We start from the raw sequence: 14,223 nt of genomic DNA on the forward strand, positions 1-14,223 counted from the left end.
GGCAGCAAGCGTCAGTATGACCGTCTGGACCCGTTCGCGTACATGACCGCCGTGGAGTTTCAGCGTCATTTTGGCCTGTCGAAGACATCAGTGCGCTGGCTGTGTGACGGGCTAGGTGAAGACTCTCGTCTGTGGAGACAGCGTGGCGGGCTTCATTCGCTCACCGTTGAAGAGCAAGTCCTCTGCGCCCTCCGTTTCTACGGGACTGGGAGTTTTCAGGGAAGCGTCGGCGCCGAGCGTTACATTGGACGTCATCAAACTATTGTGAGCCTCTGTGTCAGAGATGTGTGATGCGCTTATTGATGCGGCTGTGCGGAAGCGGTGGCTCGCTTTGCCGAAGACTGTGGCTGAGCGGGCATTTATAAAAAAACGCTTCTTCGCGGAAACATTACGAACGTAGTCGGTGTGTCGACGCAACGTACGTAGGATTAAGGTGCCTTCGATGTCAGCGTTACTGTGATTAGCATTGAAGCAATGTCTAGACGCACCATATTGCCAAATTTGTCACTTCTCTGTAGCCGACTTAAAGTTTGTGTTTCCGACGTCACACATGCGGCAGCCTATGATAATGACTTTTTCGCTGGTTGCTGACTTTTTACCGTTTGTTCTACTTGTCTATCAGGGTGCCTTCCAAATGGCTCACTTTTTTGGGGAAAGAGGTTAATGAAGTATAAATAGATAAATGGATATCACAAATTGTGTGAAGTACCCTATGAATGCTAATCTCATAAAGAACTTGGTTTTTTTATGAGATTACTTAGTATGCATAATTACTAGTATGCATACTAAGTTACTTAGTATGCATAATGCTGAATTTTGGTCATGCGTCATCTATCGGCCACACTATGAAACAGCAAGGCATTGCACAATTTGTTGCAGTGCGAGATGCGGATGTCGCGCCAAGCCGGTTGTGCCTATGCATTTATGGCAAAATGAAAATGCATTGAGAATCTTAGTGTGCTGGCTTGCATGAAGAAAATACTTCGGAGTGTTTGCTGTGTTCACTGTTGGTGCATGTGCCAGTGGTTCAGTGTATTCCTTTTTTTTGGGGGGGGGGGGGGGGGGGCAGCGTTATTCTGTATGGACAAATCGTATATTTTCGTCTCATAATAGGGCTCTAATTCTTCAGCAGTAGAACAATGCAGATCCAATGCTCTGCAGAACTCGGCGTGCGTGAAGATGTCGTGAATCACCAAGGCAAAATTACATATCGCGAGAAATGTGGTGCAGATGCCAATAAAAAGTGGGTCTTTAACCCGCGATGATAAAAAATAAAGATTGCAGAGTGAATAGACCTTTTGTACAGCTTTAGAGCAATGATTACACAAACTGTGACATGCTGAAACGTGTAAAAGCTTGCCGCAATGCCAAAGAAGGATGAGCGATATGCAGCATATTTTGGCATTGAACATGTCTTGTAAATGCTATTTTTATTGTAAGCCTCAAGCCTCACTGTCACGCCTTTCCCTCCGGCACTCCCTTTACTGAAACGCAGCACTGTCTTTCTATTGGTGTCATGATGATGATGGTAACGGCAGCAGTAAGGCTGGTTAATGCTTGCCCCTTTGATTCCTGCGAGTTTAGTGGTACAGAATATGGCACGTGCATACACCTGTGCAGCAAAATTTTATGCTTGCGGTGATTTGTTGGAGAGCTTATTCGTGTTGGGACATTTCAAAGATGTGCGCCATTGTAGCTTAATAACTAGATCATTGGTGAGGTTGAAGACTCGTTGTATCGGTATAGAAGCTTGTAGCTGAATTGCACCACAATTCGACGGGACACAAAGAAGTGAAATACACACAGCAGAACGCTCTGCTGTGTGTGTTACTCTTGTTTGTGTGCCGTCAAATTGTTGTGCGATCCAACTTCAAATAGAGCATTGGGCCTCTTTGGTGCAGGACCGAGGAAGTGTGAGCTATTCGACACCATGCCAGTGCCTTGCCACACAATTATGGAAGTCTGAAGGTTTGCAAACAAAGCTTTGCTTTCAAATCCACCTGCTCAAGGAATACAAGCACCGATTGAAAGAACCATCATACAAAAATAATGGTGAAATGAAAGGCCTTTGAAAATTTGTATGTTGACACTGATGACATAATAGGTGCCACAGCGAACTCGACAATTGTACTGGAGAGAGCAGTTTGTTTACTATGTGAAGCACAAGCTTTCATTACATGCTGTGCAGATAACCAAGCTCAGTTTGTTTTAACGTGGTACACAACATTCACTGTAATCTGTTTTTGATTCTAAAGAAGCGCCAAACACCACCTCTTTTTCAAGGATGTCATGGGAATATTTGGTGAGAACTGTTTACAGCCCCTCATAATAGAAGTGTGGCCAGCCAGTTTTGCTTGGGTGCCTTTGTAGATTTCTGTTCCTGATCATTGTGTGCTATCAAGTTGCTAAAGTCTATGCAACCAGTGCAAGGCATTACGTGATTCTATAGTCAGATACAACTTTAGGAGGCCGCAGAATCTGCACTTCAACGGCAGGTGAACACAAGCCTGCACCAATGGGCACACACTCTACGCTGACGTTGTGCCGCTGGACGCACTAATACCCGCTCATTGGAGAGGGACTATTTCTTTAGATGTGGAGGCAATCGGCTGCTGCGCTTTGGTCATCAGGGCGGGGCCTCTCCTGTCTTGTGAAGTTGTATCCGACTATAGGATGTCGCTTTTCATACAACACAAAAGGACAAAGTGTACAATTATTTGGCCTATGAAATGGATACATCACAAGTCAGCTATGCATGCGCTTAAGCTGTGTGAAAATTTGTACATGTAAATATATGACATTGTTAAAGAATATGTAGTATCGAACATGCATGTAATGGCACGTTTAAATCTGGGAGTGTTGCATTCATGTGCACAGTCTATAGGTGATAGCATTATTACGGTCATGCTGTTTCCTGTCTTTTCATTGTGAAATACACACACCGTTCATCTTGTGGCTAATCAACACCCACTGTATTCTTGCACATAGAAAGAACAAACAGCACAATGACATATATGCTGCATTAGTGTCTTTTTCATTTACACGATCCAGGTTGTCTTATGTGTTTGCCAATTTTGAAGAGACATCAAGTGCCTGTTACAAGTGTCCCAACATGCACAGCACAATGTTTACTGCAATAATTTTATTCATGCTCTTGAATAATAAACAAAATAATAAACTGAAAGCTCCTTTATAAGGTGTGTTCTGGGGGCTCGACTGGAAAGCAGTGAGGGCACTGATCCTACTGTTGCAGAGCAGCCCTCTGGACCTTGCCACACTCTCAAGAGCATGTGCCTGGCGCTCGCCTACTGCCACCAGGCGGTTGAGTGCCTCCAGCAGCAGAATGTTTTGCTGCAAAAAAAGTGGATTGTTTGAATGAATCAACCGCATATAAACCATTATTTACAAATAAAAATGCTCATTGCACTATTAGTACTAACTGCCCTTGACTGTGGAAGCCTTTAGTGTACTCATAATAAAACAATTTGTCGGGACATTGCTTTATTTTTCATAACGGGTTGTATTTTTCAGAGCCGATTGCAATGTTTATTAGTGTGCCAACAGCTGACGTGTCCTCGAACCTCCACGAGTCTCTACTGTCAGCACCACAAACCTATTTTTGTTCACTGCAATATCAATGGTGCTCCCTACAATCCCGTCTTATGCGAGCTGATTGCATCCTATGCCTACAAACATCATATTTTTGTCCCATTACGCAATTTTCTACCATCCTCGGCTGCAGTTCTCTCTCCTTGACATCCATTCTGTCACGCTTATGTAATCACCTGTTATAAATTGGCAACAAGTGATTGAAGGTGCGCATGGCCTGCCCACCGATTCCATCTTTTTTTCTTAATCTCAACTAGCATATCAGTTGCCACGGTTTACTACGCCACTGTCTTCCTGCCTTAATGCGATCCCCAACAATTTTTGTTACTTCGCTTTCTGCACAGTCCTCGACTTCTCAAGTTTCTTTGTTAACCTCCAGGTTTATGTCCCATATTGCATAACCGGTAGAATGCAACGATTCTAAACATTTTTCAAGGATATCGGTAACGTGGCGATCACGATTCGGTAATGCCTCCCATGTGCTGTTCAACCCATGAAATTTTTGTACAAGTTTCCTGCTTTATATCAGTACCTGCTATTGATATTTCACCTGAATAAAGATACTCTTCCATAGATTCTGCGGGCTGAATGTCACTGATGAACTTCTGTTATATCACTAAGTTAGTGAAGGTTACCTTTATCTTTTCCATATTTTCGCGGGCCCACGTACATGTCAACGCACGAACACTCATTGGCTCTCAATGCCTTTTTTAAACTGCAGGACATTCAGCTCGTTACTACGAAAGTGACTTAATCCGTTCACTATTATTATGCTAAATATGAAACAGTAGAAAAATACTTATCTGCAGTTTGGCGATGCCTCCGTCACTGTGTTGGTTGCGAGATCCATCGTCGGCACCACCTCCTTGTCGCATCGTAGCTATATCGGCTGTCTTCCTTTTGCACACACTATGCAATATTCGTGACGCTCGCAGTCACGCAGAGTGGAGGAACTCAGCGCACTCACAGAAGCAGCACCGGATAAGTTGTTTGTTCAGGATTGTGCCGTGAACAGTAAGTACGCGTTGCGATCTGTAAAATCGCCTAAGCTATTTGCAGTCTTTCGGGGTGCACAGAAAGATTGCTCACGGAGGAACAGAACTATCCAAGAAATAGTGGTCATCGTCGAGCCTGATCACTACGTCGCGCACTGCAAGCTCGTTGTACGAGTTTGTTTACACTGGCCCTCTTCGATGTTTAGCCGCCATGCTCGCCCGATGAATGTATGTGATGACGCCACCACAGCGTTCCCTTGTGGTATAATGCGAAGCGTACTAAATTACAAATTAGTCGAATACACATTCAGTGTACATCTTGTAAGCTTTAAAATGCTTTTAAACCACGTTAAACTAACTAATAATATTGTATTAAATGCATTTGTTTTATAACTCGCTTGTGCGTGTAATGCACTCGGTGGAACGACAAACAAGTGAAAGAAGGCACGACCGTGCACCGACGGTATGATCACGTGAGCCCCAGTTTGTCGACCGCCCAGAAGGCAACGCCCAAGGAATGATAGCCAACCCAGAGTGAATATAGATAAACCAATGAAACTGGAGGCTTCTCGAAAGATAAACTGTGTCTCGGTATCATTTGTGCTTTCATCTTGGGGTGTCGCCAGAGCTCGTGAAGATCCCGAGTTTCGCCAAGCTCGGCGCATCCTGCATAGCACCCCTGGACACGGTTGGGAGGATGCGCACACGCACAGGTGCACAGGCGGTGTGTGTGCACATGTGCCTTTTTATTCGCCCTTGGCTAGTTCGTGCATTTTAACATTCTTATGGATTACCAATGGCCCAAACTGCCACACTGGTGAACTGCAAGAAAATGTCCACTTTCAGTAACCACATACACGCGCCTAGCTATTTTTTTTGGCGAGACAAGTTGCGGGAAACGCGCGGGAACGACAACAGAGCGGCTGCGGTCATGCTACGCAGCTGGTTCGCCCTTGCGCATTTTCGGACAGGAGAGCAAGGCCGCTCAGTGTTAAGGCAAAGATTAATTTGCCTCTTTACGCCGCGTTCGTCTGGTGGCTCCTGGCTACCGCTGTTTTGCCGATTAGAAAAACTTTGTATGTATAGGCGGTTACACGTGCCAAACGCCATCTGGTTGGCAGCACCTAGGTCTTTTTTCGGTACTTTCTTACACATTTTTTGCAAGAAGTATCCTTCGATGTTTTTTTATGTACATTCCTTGCTGCATGCTAAAATCGCAGCAAGGTGTATTTAGTCGCTCTTGCTTACTCTTATCTTGATTTTTCACGGAAATATTGAAAACTTCCCTTGAAAATTTTGACTTATTTCATGCGCGAATAACAAAAACATACAGCCCTCTCAAATTTTGATCATATTAGTCTAGTATTGTGTACTGCCACTTAAAGGTACACAAAAAAGATCTTGCAATATATTGTTCTGAGCGGAAAAGAACACAATAAATATTGATGTAGAGGTTATGATGTACGGTGACCCGTGGCCCATCTTCTAGATTGCACGCCGCTCAAGCGGCATATTTAATTATGGCTTTCTAATGTGCCACAAACCAGTAAGCAACCACGATTGCTACATAGGAAATACAGCTATCCTTTATAGTGAGTAAAAGGCCTGAGTAGGTATAATTATGATGGCTCATTGGATATGGAATGCAGGTGAAAACGATGTCGGGGTCAGTTCTCTACTACGGTGGCTGTAGTACAAAACTAACTTAGTATATACAGTTAGATATACGTAAAATAGAACCGGTGAAATGAAGTGCAATCCGCAGGTTTCGATTGCCGCGTCTCTCATAGCATCGCTGTCGCTTCGAAGCAACGCAAAAGTTTGGTCAACCGGGCAATCAACCAGAAATTCAAATAATATCACTTCTCGCAATGTCATGTATATATTTCCATAGTGTATGCATTAGCATAATGCAAACAACGTTTTACATTATGCGAAGGGAGCCGCGGGGAGTTGCGAAGGCACCGGACAAACAACAAAAGTTCTAGGTTCCCGTGTACAGTCTCGCGGCGTGTTAGCGCCATTATTTTCGATAGATGCTACCTGATAGCAAAATTGCAAGTCCTGTCAGCGGTGAACAAATTAAAATAATTAGTCCTTCAAGAAAAGTCGTGGGTTGGAACCCTAGTTATCAGCAGGACTAGCCGCGAGGTGGCCTTCACTGCGTTCACCCTACCATGTGGCTCATTCTGGACATATAATTTTAAGAACCATACGCTCTCACCGAATGTATACGTCGGGTATGTTAGCGCCTACGGAGCGAAGAAACTTGAACAGCAACGAATATCTCGCAGTATTAAACGTATGGCGTCTCAATCAGTTGTGTGCACTTCGGGCGCAGTGTTCTGCTCTGCATGGGGTGAGTACCAAAAAAAGAAGAAGAGAGAAAGGGAGACCATGGGGCGATGTACAGTAATAGCAAAGGTAATATATAAGCACTCGTCCAGGTTGGCCTTAACGGCTCGGTCAATTTATCCATCGAAAAGCGATGCCACTATGTCGGAAGGATACCGTACTGAGTGACCATGTCTCGTACGGAGCAGAGAAGTGTCGCTACATTGGCTGTATGAACAGTGGGTGTTCTATCGTTCTTTTAATTGTTTCGCCCCTTTGTCAAGTGCAGGGTAGCCTAGCGAGCTTAGTTTTGGCTGACCCCCGAGTCTTTCGTTTATTCTTTCTTCCCTAGTCATCAAAGATGAGCCACTGTCACTCCGATTCCCTTGCAGGGGCGCATAATTCCGCGATATATATGAGCACAGCAGCCACGTGGGTATCTTGCTTTTGACCTTTAATTCACGCTTGTGTTAGCCTGATTTCATGATGTTTCTACGCTAAGGAAACCGCCAAATTCGTTGCGTCTCTGGAAGAATGAAAATTGACGTTTCACTTCGCACACGCTAAGTATGGGCACCGCGAAAATGCACCACAGCCAGCACCGCGGCGGCGATGCTGGCGCAGATTGAGCGAGCATCGCCGCCGAGCGTCGCCGCTTCCCTGCGCCTTCCTCCTCCGGCGCTCTTTCCGTGGTGGATGGAAACATCATCTCACCGATTTCACAGACGGGCCATCTACGCTTACGCAAAAAAAAAAAGACAACGGAAGTGGCGTTCCGAATCCGACAAACAACGCTAGGTCAACGGTTTCATTGCGCAACAGAGGGCTGTGCTTTGTCCTAAGCGTGGCGAACAAATAAACGCAACTTGGTCCGTTCCCATCTTACATTCGGTGTGGGCAGTAAAATGCTCATCTGACAAGTATTGCGTGCAAGTGAACGAGCTTGGTGGAGCCAAACTGTTTTGCTGTTCTCCACTGCGGCGATTGCCGTATTTCTGCCGTGTTTGTTGCAAAAATTTCTATCAATAAATTTGAAATTGATGGAGCATCTTTGGCTTGCCGGCGTCACGTATTCATGTGGATTGCTGCAACGATTGAAGTGAAAGTTGCTTCTCGATGCACCGGAATGCTTCTATGCTATCGGAGTAAATGCCTCAACTTTTTTCGTCATGAACTCTTTGCCCTATATTTTGTTAAAATGCTTTCCGGTGAAGCGGTTGCTGTCACGGGACAAATAATGCGAAAATCTAGAATTTTCGCCTACGATAGCCGATAGCCCTGCTATTAGAAACCATATATACACAAGCACGAGTTCATATGCCCCACACATAGTTTCTTTCTGCATGGCTGCGAATGCGCTCTGACAGTGTATCTTCATTGCAGCTGTATAAAGTTGCGTCTACACACACAAGCAATGGTACTTGTAATTGCGAACGTAGGCTTTTATTACGTAAGCCAGTTGTGATTTGATTGTTTCTGTGAGAGACACCTTATTGCAGTCAGTATGGTAGCCAGAGACGGAAATAGCCAAGAATGCTTAGAAGAGTCCACATGCACTGGCTTTCACCTTTGAAGTCGATGCAGGACCTGCTCAATGTTGTGCATATTACGTTATTGAACATCTGGTACACGATGGCTTGAATATTACGGCTTGATTTGAACGTTAATTTCTTGCATGATGCCTAATTGAAATGACTCTAAGACGAATGTGGTACTGCTTGTTCTGAAAAAGAATGAAAGCACGATGAAAGTGGCGCATAATTATGTGAACATATTCTCAATACGTAGATATAAAACTAAAAGTAAAATGTCAATCTAAGCACACATCCATTATTGCAGATCACAGTAGTGTTGCGAGTGCAGAAATCAGCATGCCATATCTATTTTACGATACACGAGACATTCTACGCGAGAAATAAAACTGTCTCGGTTTAAGTAGCAGACTACCACAAAAGTACATCCACGACATTTGCCTTGTATAGAAAGTGCCAATTGATCACTTCATTCCCTTATTCTTACAGGAAGAGGGCGAAGTTAGAGCAAAATTTTTTTTGAAGGCTAACATGTTACTCGCTAACTCAAAATATGATTGTTACGAATATACATACTCCCCTTGTATATGTACATCACAAGCGAAAGCTATATGGGAGGTTCTAGTAATATACTTTTTTTAGGGAGAGTAATAGCGATACGTTGTTGAACTGAGTTATCATAATCAGCTCGAACGAGGCATTTGGCTACATAGCGAAAGGCCGTGCTTCTGCTATGTTACAAATTGTTGCAAATTGTACAAACCTTCCCTCATAACGTTGTCCATACCATTCGACTTTCGTGCGGAAGAACGCATGTTGGTCAAACTGGCAGACGCATCAATGAGAGACTAAATTAGCATCAATATAACGTCGCTACAGTAATTTTGGGCCATTTGGGCAATCATTGCCGACATTGACCCTCCAAACCCATGTTTGATAACAATTTCATTTCGAATAGGGCTGATACTACAAGGGAGATTGTGGAGGCCTGTGAAGTTGCAAAATTAGAAAAAAAAAGGTGCGTGAGCAAGCCACCAGTGTCGCTATCTCAATAAGAGATACGATCCCTCGGTTTATCGTTGTAACTTTAGAGACGTATGTTTTGGTCATGCTTGGACACGTGCACGGTTCATCGACATGCACCACTGAATGTTCGTGTTGGCTCCTACGTTTCCCCTCGCTCAGTATATACTTATCGATGCGTGCGAAAATAAAATCTATAGTTAAAGGTAACGCTGTCTCTGTGTATCAGTTTCTACCTTATCAGTCGGTTTCTACGTCCTCGTTCAGTCGCACATTTTATCACGGGTAAAGCTAGTCTTTGAATACGACAATGGCGACGGCAATGGCGGCTGATGTATTGTACTGATGCAAAATGTTCTCGCAACCTGTTCCATTATAACCTCGGCCGATTCTGAAGGCGGTGTAGTGTTGCACACCATTTAGAGAAGTTGCGTACGTAGACAACTAGCACCCTCTACTTTTTTTGGAAGCACATTTTACTAATAGACGCGCCACACGAGTACTTGCCGTTTCATAGCGCTATCTTGCACGAAGGAATTAGATTTTGAAGCCTAATATTTTCTTGTTATATAGAGGCCATAAGGTGTGCCGCTAAGACAGTTGTAGTCCCTGGCAGAATATTACCATTTGACGCACGTTGTTTTAAATAAAGCGGACAAACAGTCGAAGCAGAAACCTACCACCGCAAAATGACTGGCAATAGGCCTAAGTGGTTTGCAATAAACATAATTGACAGATCCTACGGACTGTGCGAATCGGCGTAAGCGAAGATTTTCATGTCGTTCGCTTTGTTTGATTATATTTAGCGGTTATGTTGGCGGAGAATGTGCAATTTCTTCGGCGTTTAGTCCAATACGAGAGTGGCGAGTTGATGCGAAACGGTGCCTTGCGTGCATCACGGCGGTTTATCTGCGTAGTCCAAAGAACACAAAGGAAGACGTGTTTGCTTGAAGCTTTGTGGTGGGCCATTTTTCATAATCTCTGAGAGGGTTGAGCATTATTAATGCCTCCCATGGTTCATCGCATGGTGGCAGAAGTGTTGAAGTTTAACTGAATTGTGAGGCTGTAATTATGCCACATAGTTACTATATTTTTATGTACACGTTGCATACATATATTCGTGGTTTGCACCCAATTTCGCTGATTAGCGAAGACACTCCAGTTCCGCGCCCCGCTTCTTTTGGGCGTGGGTGTCGTCGACGTTGACTGCACACTTTGGAGCCACTTTGCTGGCGCAAGTTTATGTGCAAATTCTACATACGCGACCAAAATGCTGTTGAGACACCAGCACCAATCGCTCTCTTCATTCTATGAACTACCGTAACGTTTGCCCAATCACCGCCCAGCAGACGACCTCTGCAGACCAGCACTTGCGTTTTTGTCGCATAGGAAAGCAAGCACAGCACGTGTCATAGGCACAAGCTGTGAAACGCTACCGCGGCGGCGCCGGCCGGGATGCGCGGAGGCGAGCGCCATCTTCAGGTGTTGCAAGAAATCTAGCGGCGCGTGCGAGTCAGACGACAGCAGAAGCGCCAGGAAATTCGGGAAGAGAGGCAAGCAAAACTTCGCTTTTAAAAGGTCGCGTACCTCCCTCGCATTCTAGGCATCCTTGTAAAGGCGAAGTATTTGTCGCACAGCTCATGTGGTGAGATGTTTTCACATTCCGTTTTGGAACGTTCCGAGCCATCATCGTAAGACTGATGTAAACTCTCTGACAACCTTATATTTCATAGCATGATTGGGACTGCAACGCAATTTTATTCACGAGCGGGTATTCCGCGAATGACACCACCGCTCAAGTCGAGCGCTAAGTTTTCCCGGTGCAGAAGGTATTTTCGCCACATATTGTATTCCTGGCATGGCCTGTCTGGTTGGTCGTTTGCGAAGCATCGTACTTTTCTGCAGAACACACTCACGTGTAAACCCATGGGCACTAGACACGCTGGTTAATACTGTATCTGGTACTTAATGTATATAAGGATAATACCTTAGGTGAGGCTGCATGCCTAAGGTTTTATAATTTGCTGCTGTGAATAACGCTGAAAGTGTGGCCTGGACTGGAAAATAACCACAGTAATTTTAGAAGATTAGCGGTTCTGTAGATATAACGTTGTGCAGCTGAATAAAAGGTCACACACACAATTCGCCTCTCTGGCAGAAAGATTCCGATGGGTATGGCATAGAACAAATTTGGGACCCTTCAAATTAAGCTTATGGTAAATATCACGCGGTATAATTTTATTTAGGGACCAATACTATGACTTGCCTCGTTGTTGGTGTATTAATTGGAGAGATTATTCGCCATCGTTTATATTTTTTTCCACTTCTACACTCAATGATTACATACAGCGATGCCGTACAAATAGGAAAGCTGGGCGCCATTTCAAGTGTTCAAGGTCCAAAGAAAATTCCCTAAACGACAGCTGGGAAATGTCAACGAATATACGAAAGAGCTAAGGCTACTGAGGTATCTATATAAAAAAAGCTGGCAATGACCAGTAAAGTAAAAAAGTAACAGACCACAAAGCATACGAGCACTTGGATAACCTGCTTGACATTGTCTATTAGAGGGCGTAAATCCTTTAGAAAATCACACAGAAATATGTAGTGTAAAAACAAATTAGACAGCCTGCTTTGGGACAACGCTGATCGTCAAAATATCAGATTACGTGGGAAATCTTTGTAGTACAGTTGGGCGAATATAAAGTTTCCGCATTCGAATGGACTAAGAATAGTGAGTATCAAATATGGACTTCGATATTGAACAGTCAACCACAGACGCATACATGTACGGAAGAAATATTTGTTTCGAAAAAATCAAGTACCATGCCTCTAGTGAGTAGCGCAATATTGAGAGCTAAACATCCGGGACAATTTATTAGTTATCATCATCAGCCAGGTTACGCCCACTGCAAGGCAAAGGCCTCTAACATACTTCTCCAACTACCCCGGTCATGTACTAATTGTGGCCATGTTTTCTCTGCAAACTTCTTAATGTCATCCGCCCACCTAACTTTCTGCCGCCCCCTGCTACGCTTCCCTTCCCTTGGAATCTAATCCGTAACCCTTAATGACCATCGGTTATCTTCCCTCCTCATTACATGTCCTGCCCATGCCCATTTCTTTTTCTTGATTTCAACTAAGATGTCATTAACCCGCATTTGTTCCCTCACCCAATCTGCTCTTTTCTGATCCCTTAACGTTACACCCATCATTCTTCTTTCCATAGCTGGTTGCGTCATTCTCAATTTAAGCAGAACCCTTTTCGTCGGCCTCCAGGTTTCTGCCCCATACATGAGTACTGGTAAGAAACAGCTGTTATCCACTTTTCTCTTGAGGGATAGTGGCAACCTGCTGTTCATGATCTGAGAATGCCTGCCAAACGCACCCAGCCAATTCTTATTCCTCTGGTTATTTCAGACTCAAGCACCGGATCCGTGGCTACTACCTGCCCTAAGTAGATGTATTCCCTTACCACTTCCAGTGCCTCGCTACCTATCGTAAACTGCTGTTCTCTTCCGAGACTGTTAAACATTACTTTAGTTTTCTGCAGATTATTTCCGACCCACCCTTCCACTTTGCCTCTCCAGGTCAGTGAGCATGCATTGCAATTGGTCTCCTGAGTTACTAAGCAAGGCAATATCATCAGCGAATCTCAAGTTGCTAAGGTATCCTCCATCAACCTTTATCCCCAATTCTTCCCACTCCAGGTCTCTGAATACCTCCTGTAAACACGCTGTGAATAGCACTGGAGAGATCGTATGTCCCTGTCTGACGCCCTTCTTTATTGCGATTTTGTTGCTTTCTTTATTGAGGACTACGGTCGCTTTGGAGCCGCTATATATATATCTTTCAGTATTTTTACATATGCCTCATCTACACCCTGATTCCGTAATGCATCCCTGACTGCTGAGGTTTCAACTGAGTCAAACGCTTTTTCATAATCAATGAAAGCTATATATAAGGGGTCATTATATTCCGCACATTTCCCTATCACCTGATTGATAGAGTGAATAAGGTCTATTGTTGAGTAGCCTTTACGGAATCCTGCCTGGTCCTTGGTTGACAGAAGTCTAAGGTGTTCCTGATTCTATTTGCGATTACCTTAGTATATACTTTGTAGGCAAGGGACAGTAAGCTGATCGGTTTATAATTTTTCGAATCTTGGGCGTCCCCTTTCTTATGGATTAGGATTACGTTAGCGTTCTTCCAAGATTCCGGCTCGCTGGAGGTCATGAGGCTTTGTGTATATAGGGTGGCCAGTCTTTCTAGAACAATGTTCCCACCATCATTCAACAAATCTGCTTTTACCTGATCTTCCCCAGCTGCCTTCACTCTTTGCATAGCTCCCAAGGCGTTCTTTACTTCTTCCGGCATTACTTCTGGGATTTCGAATTCCTCTAGAATAATCTCTCTTCCATTATCATCTTGGGTTCTACTGGTACTGTATAAATCTCTATAGAACTCCTCAGCCACTTGAACTATCTCATCCACATTAGTAATGATTTTGCCGGCTTTGTCTCTTAACGCGTACATCTGATTCTTGCCTATTCCTAGTTTCTTCTTCACGGCTTTTAGGATCCCTCAGTTCCTGAGAGCATGTTCAATTCTACGCGTATTATAGTTCCTTATGTCAGCTGTCTGACGCTTGTTGAATAACTTCGAAAGTTCTGCCAGTTCTATTCTAGCTGTAGCGTTAGAGCCTTTCATACATTGGTGTTTCTTATTCA

Source organism: Dermacentor andersoni, chromosome 6 (genome assembly GCF_023375885.2).
Source record: "Dermacentor andersoni chromosome 6, qqDerAnde1_hic_scaffold, whole genome shotgun sequence".
Classification (NCBI taxonomy): domain Eukaryota; kingdom Metazoa; phylum Arthropoda; class Arachnida; order Ixodida; family Ixodidae; genus Dermacentor; species Dermacentor andersoni.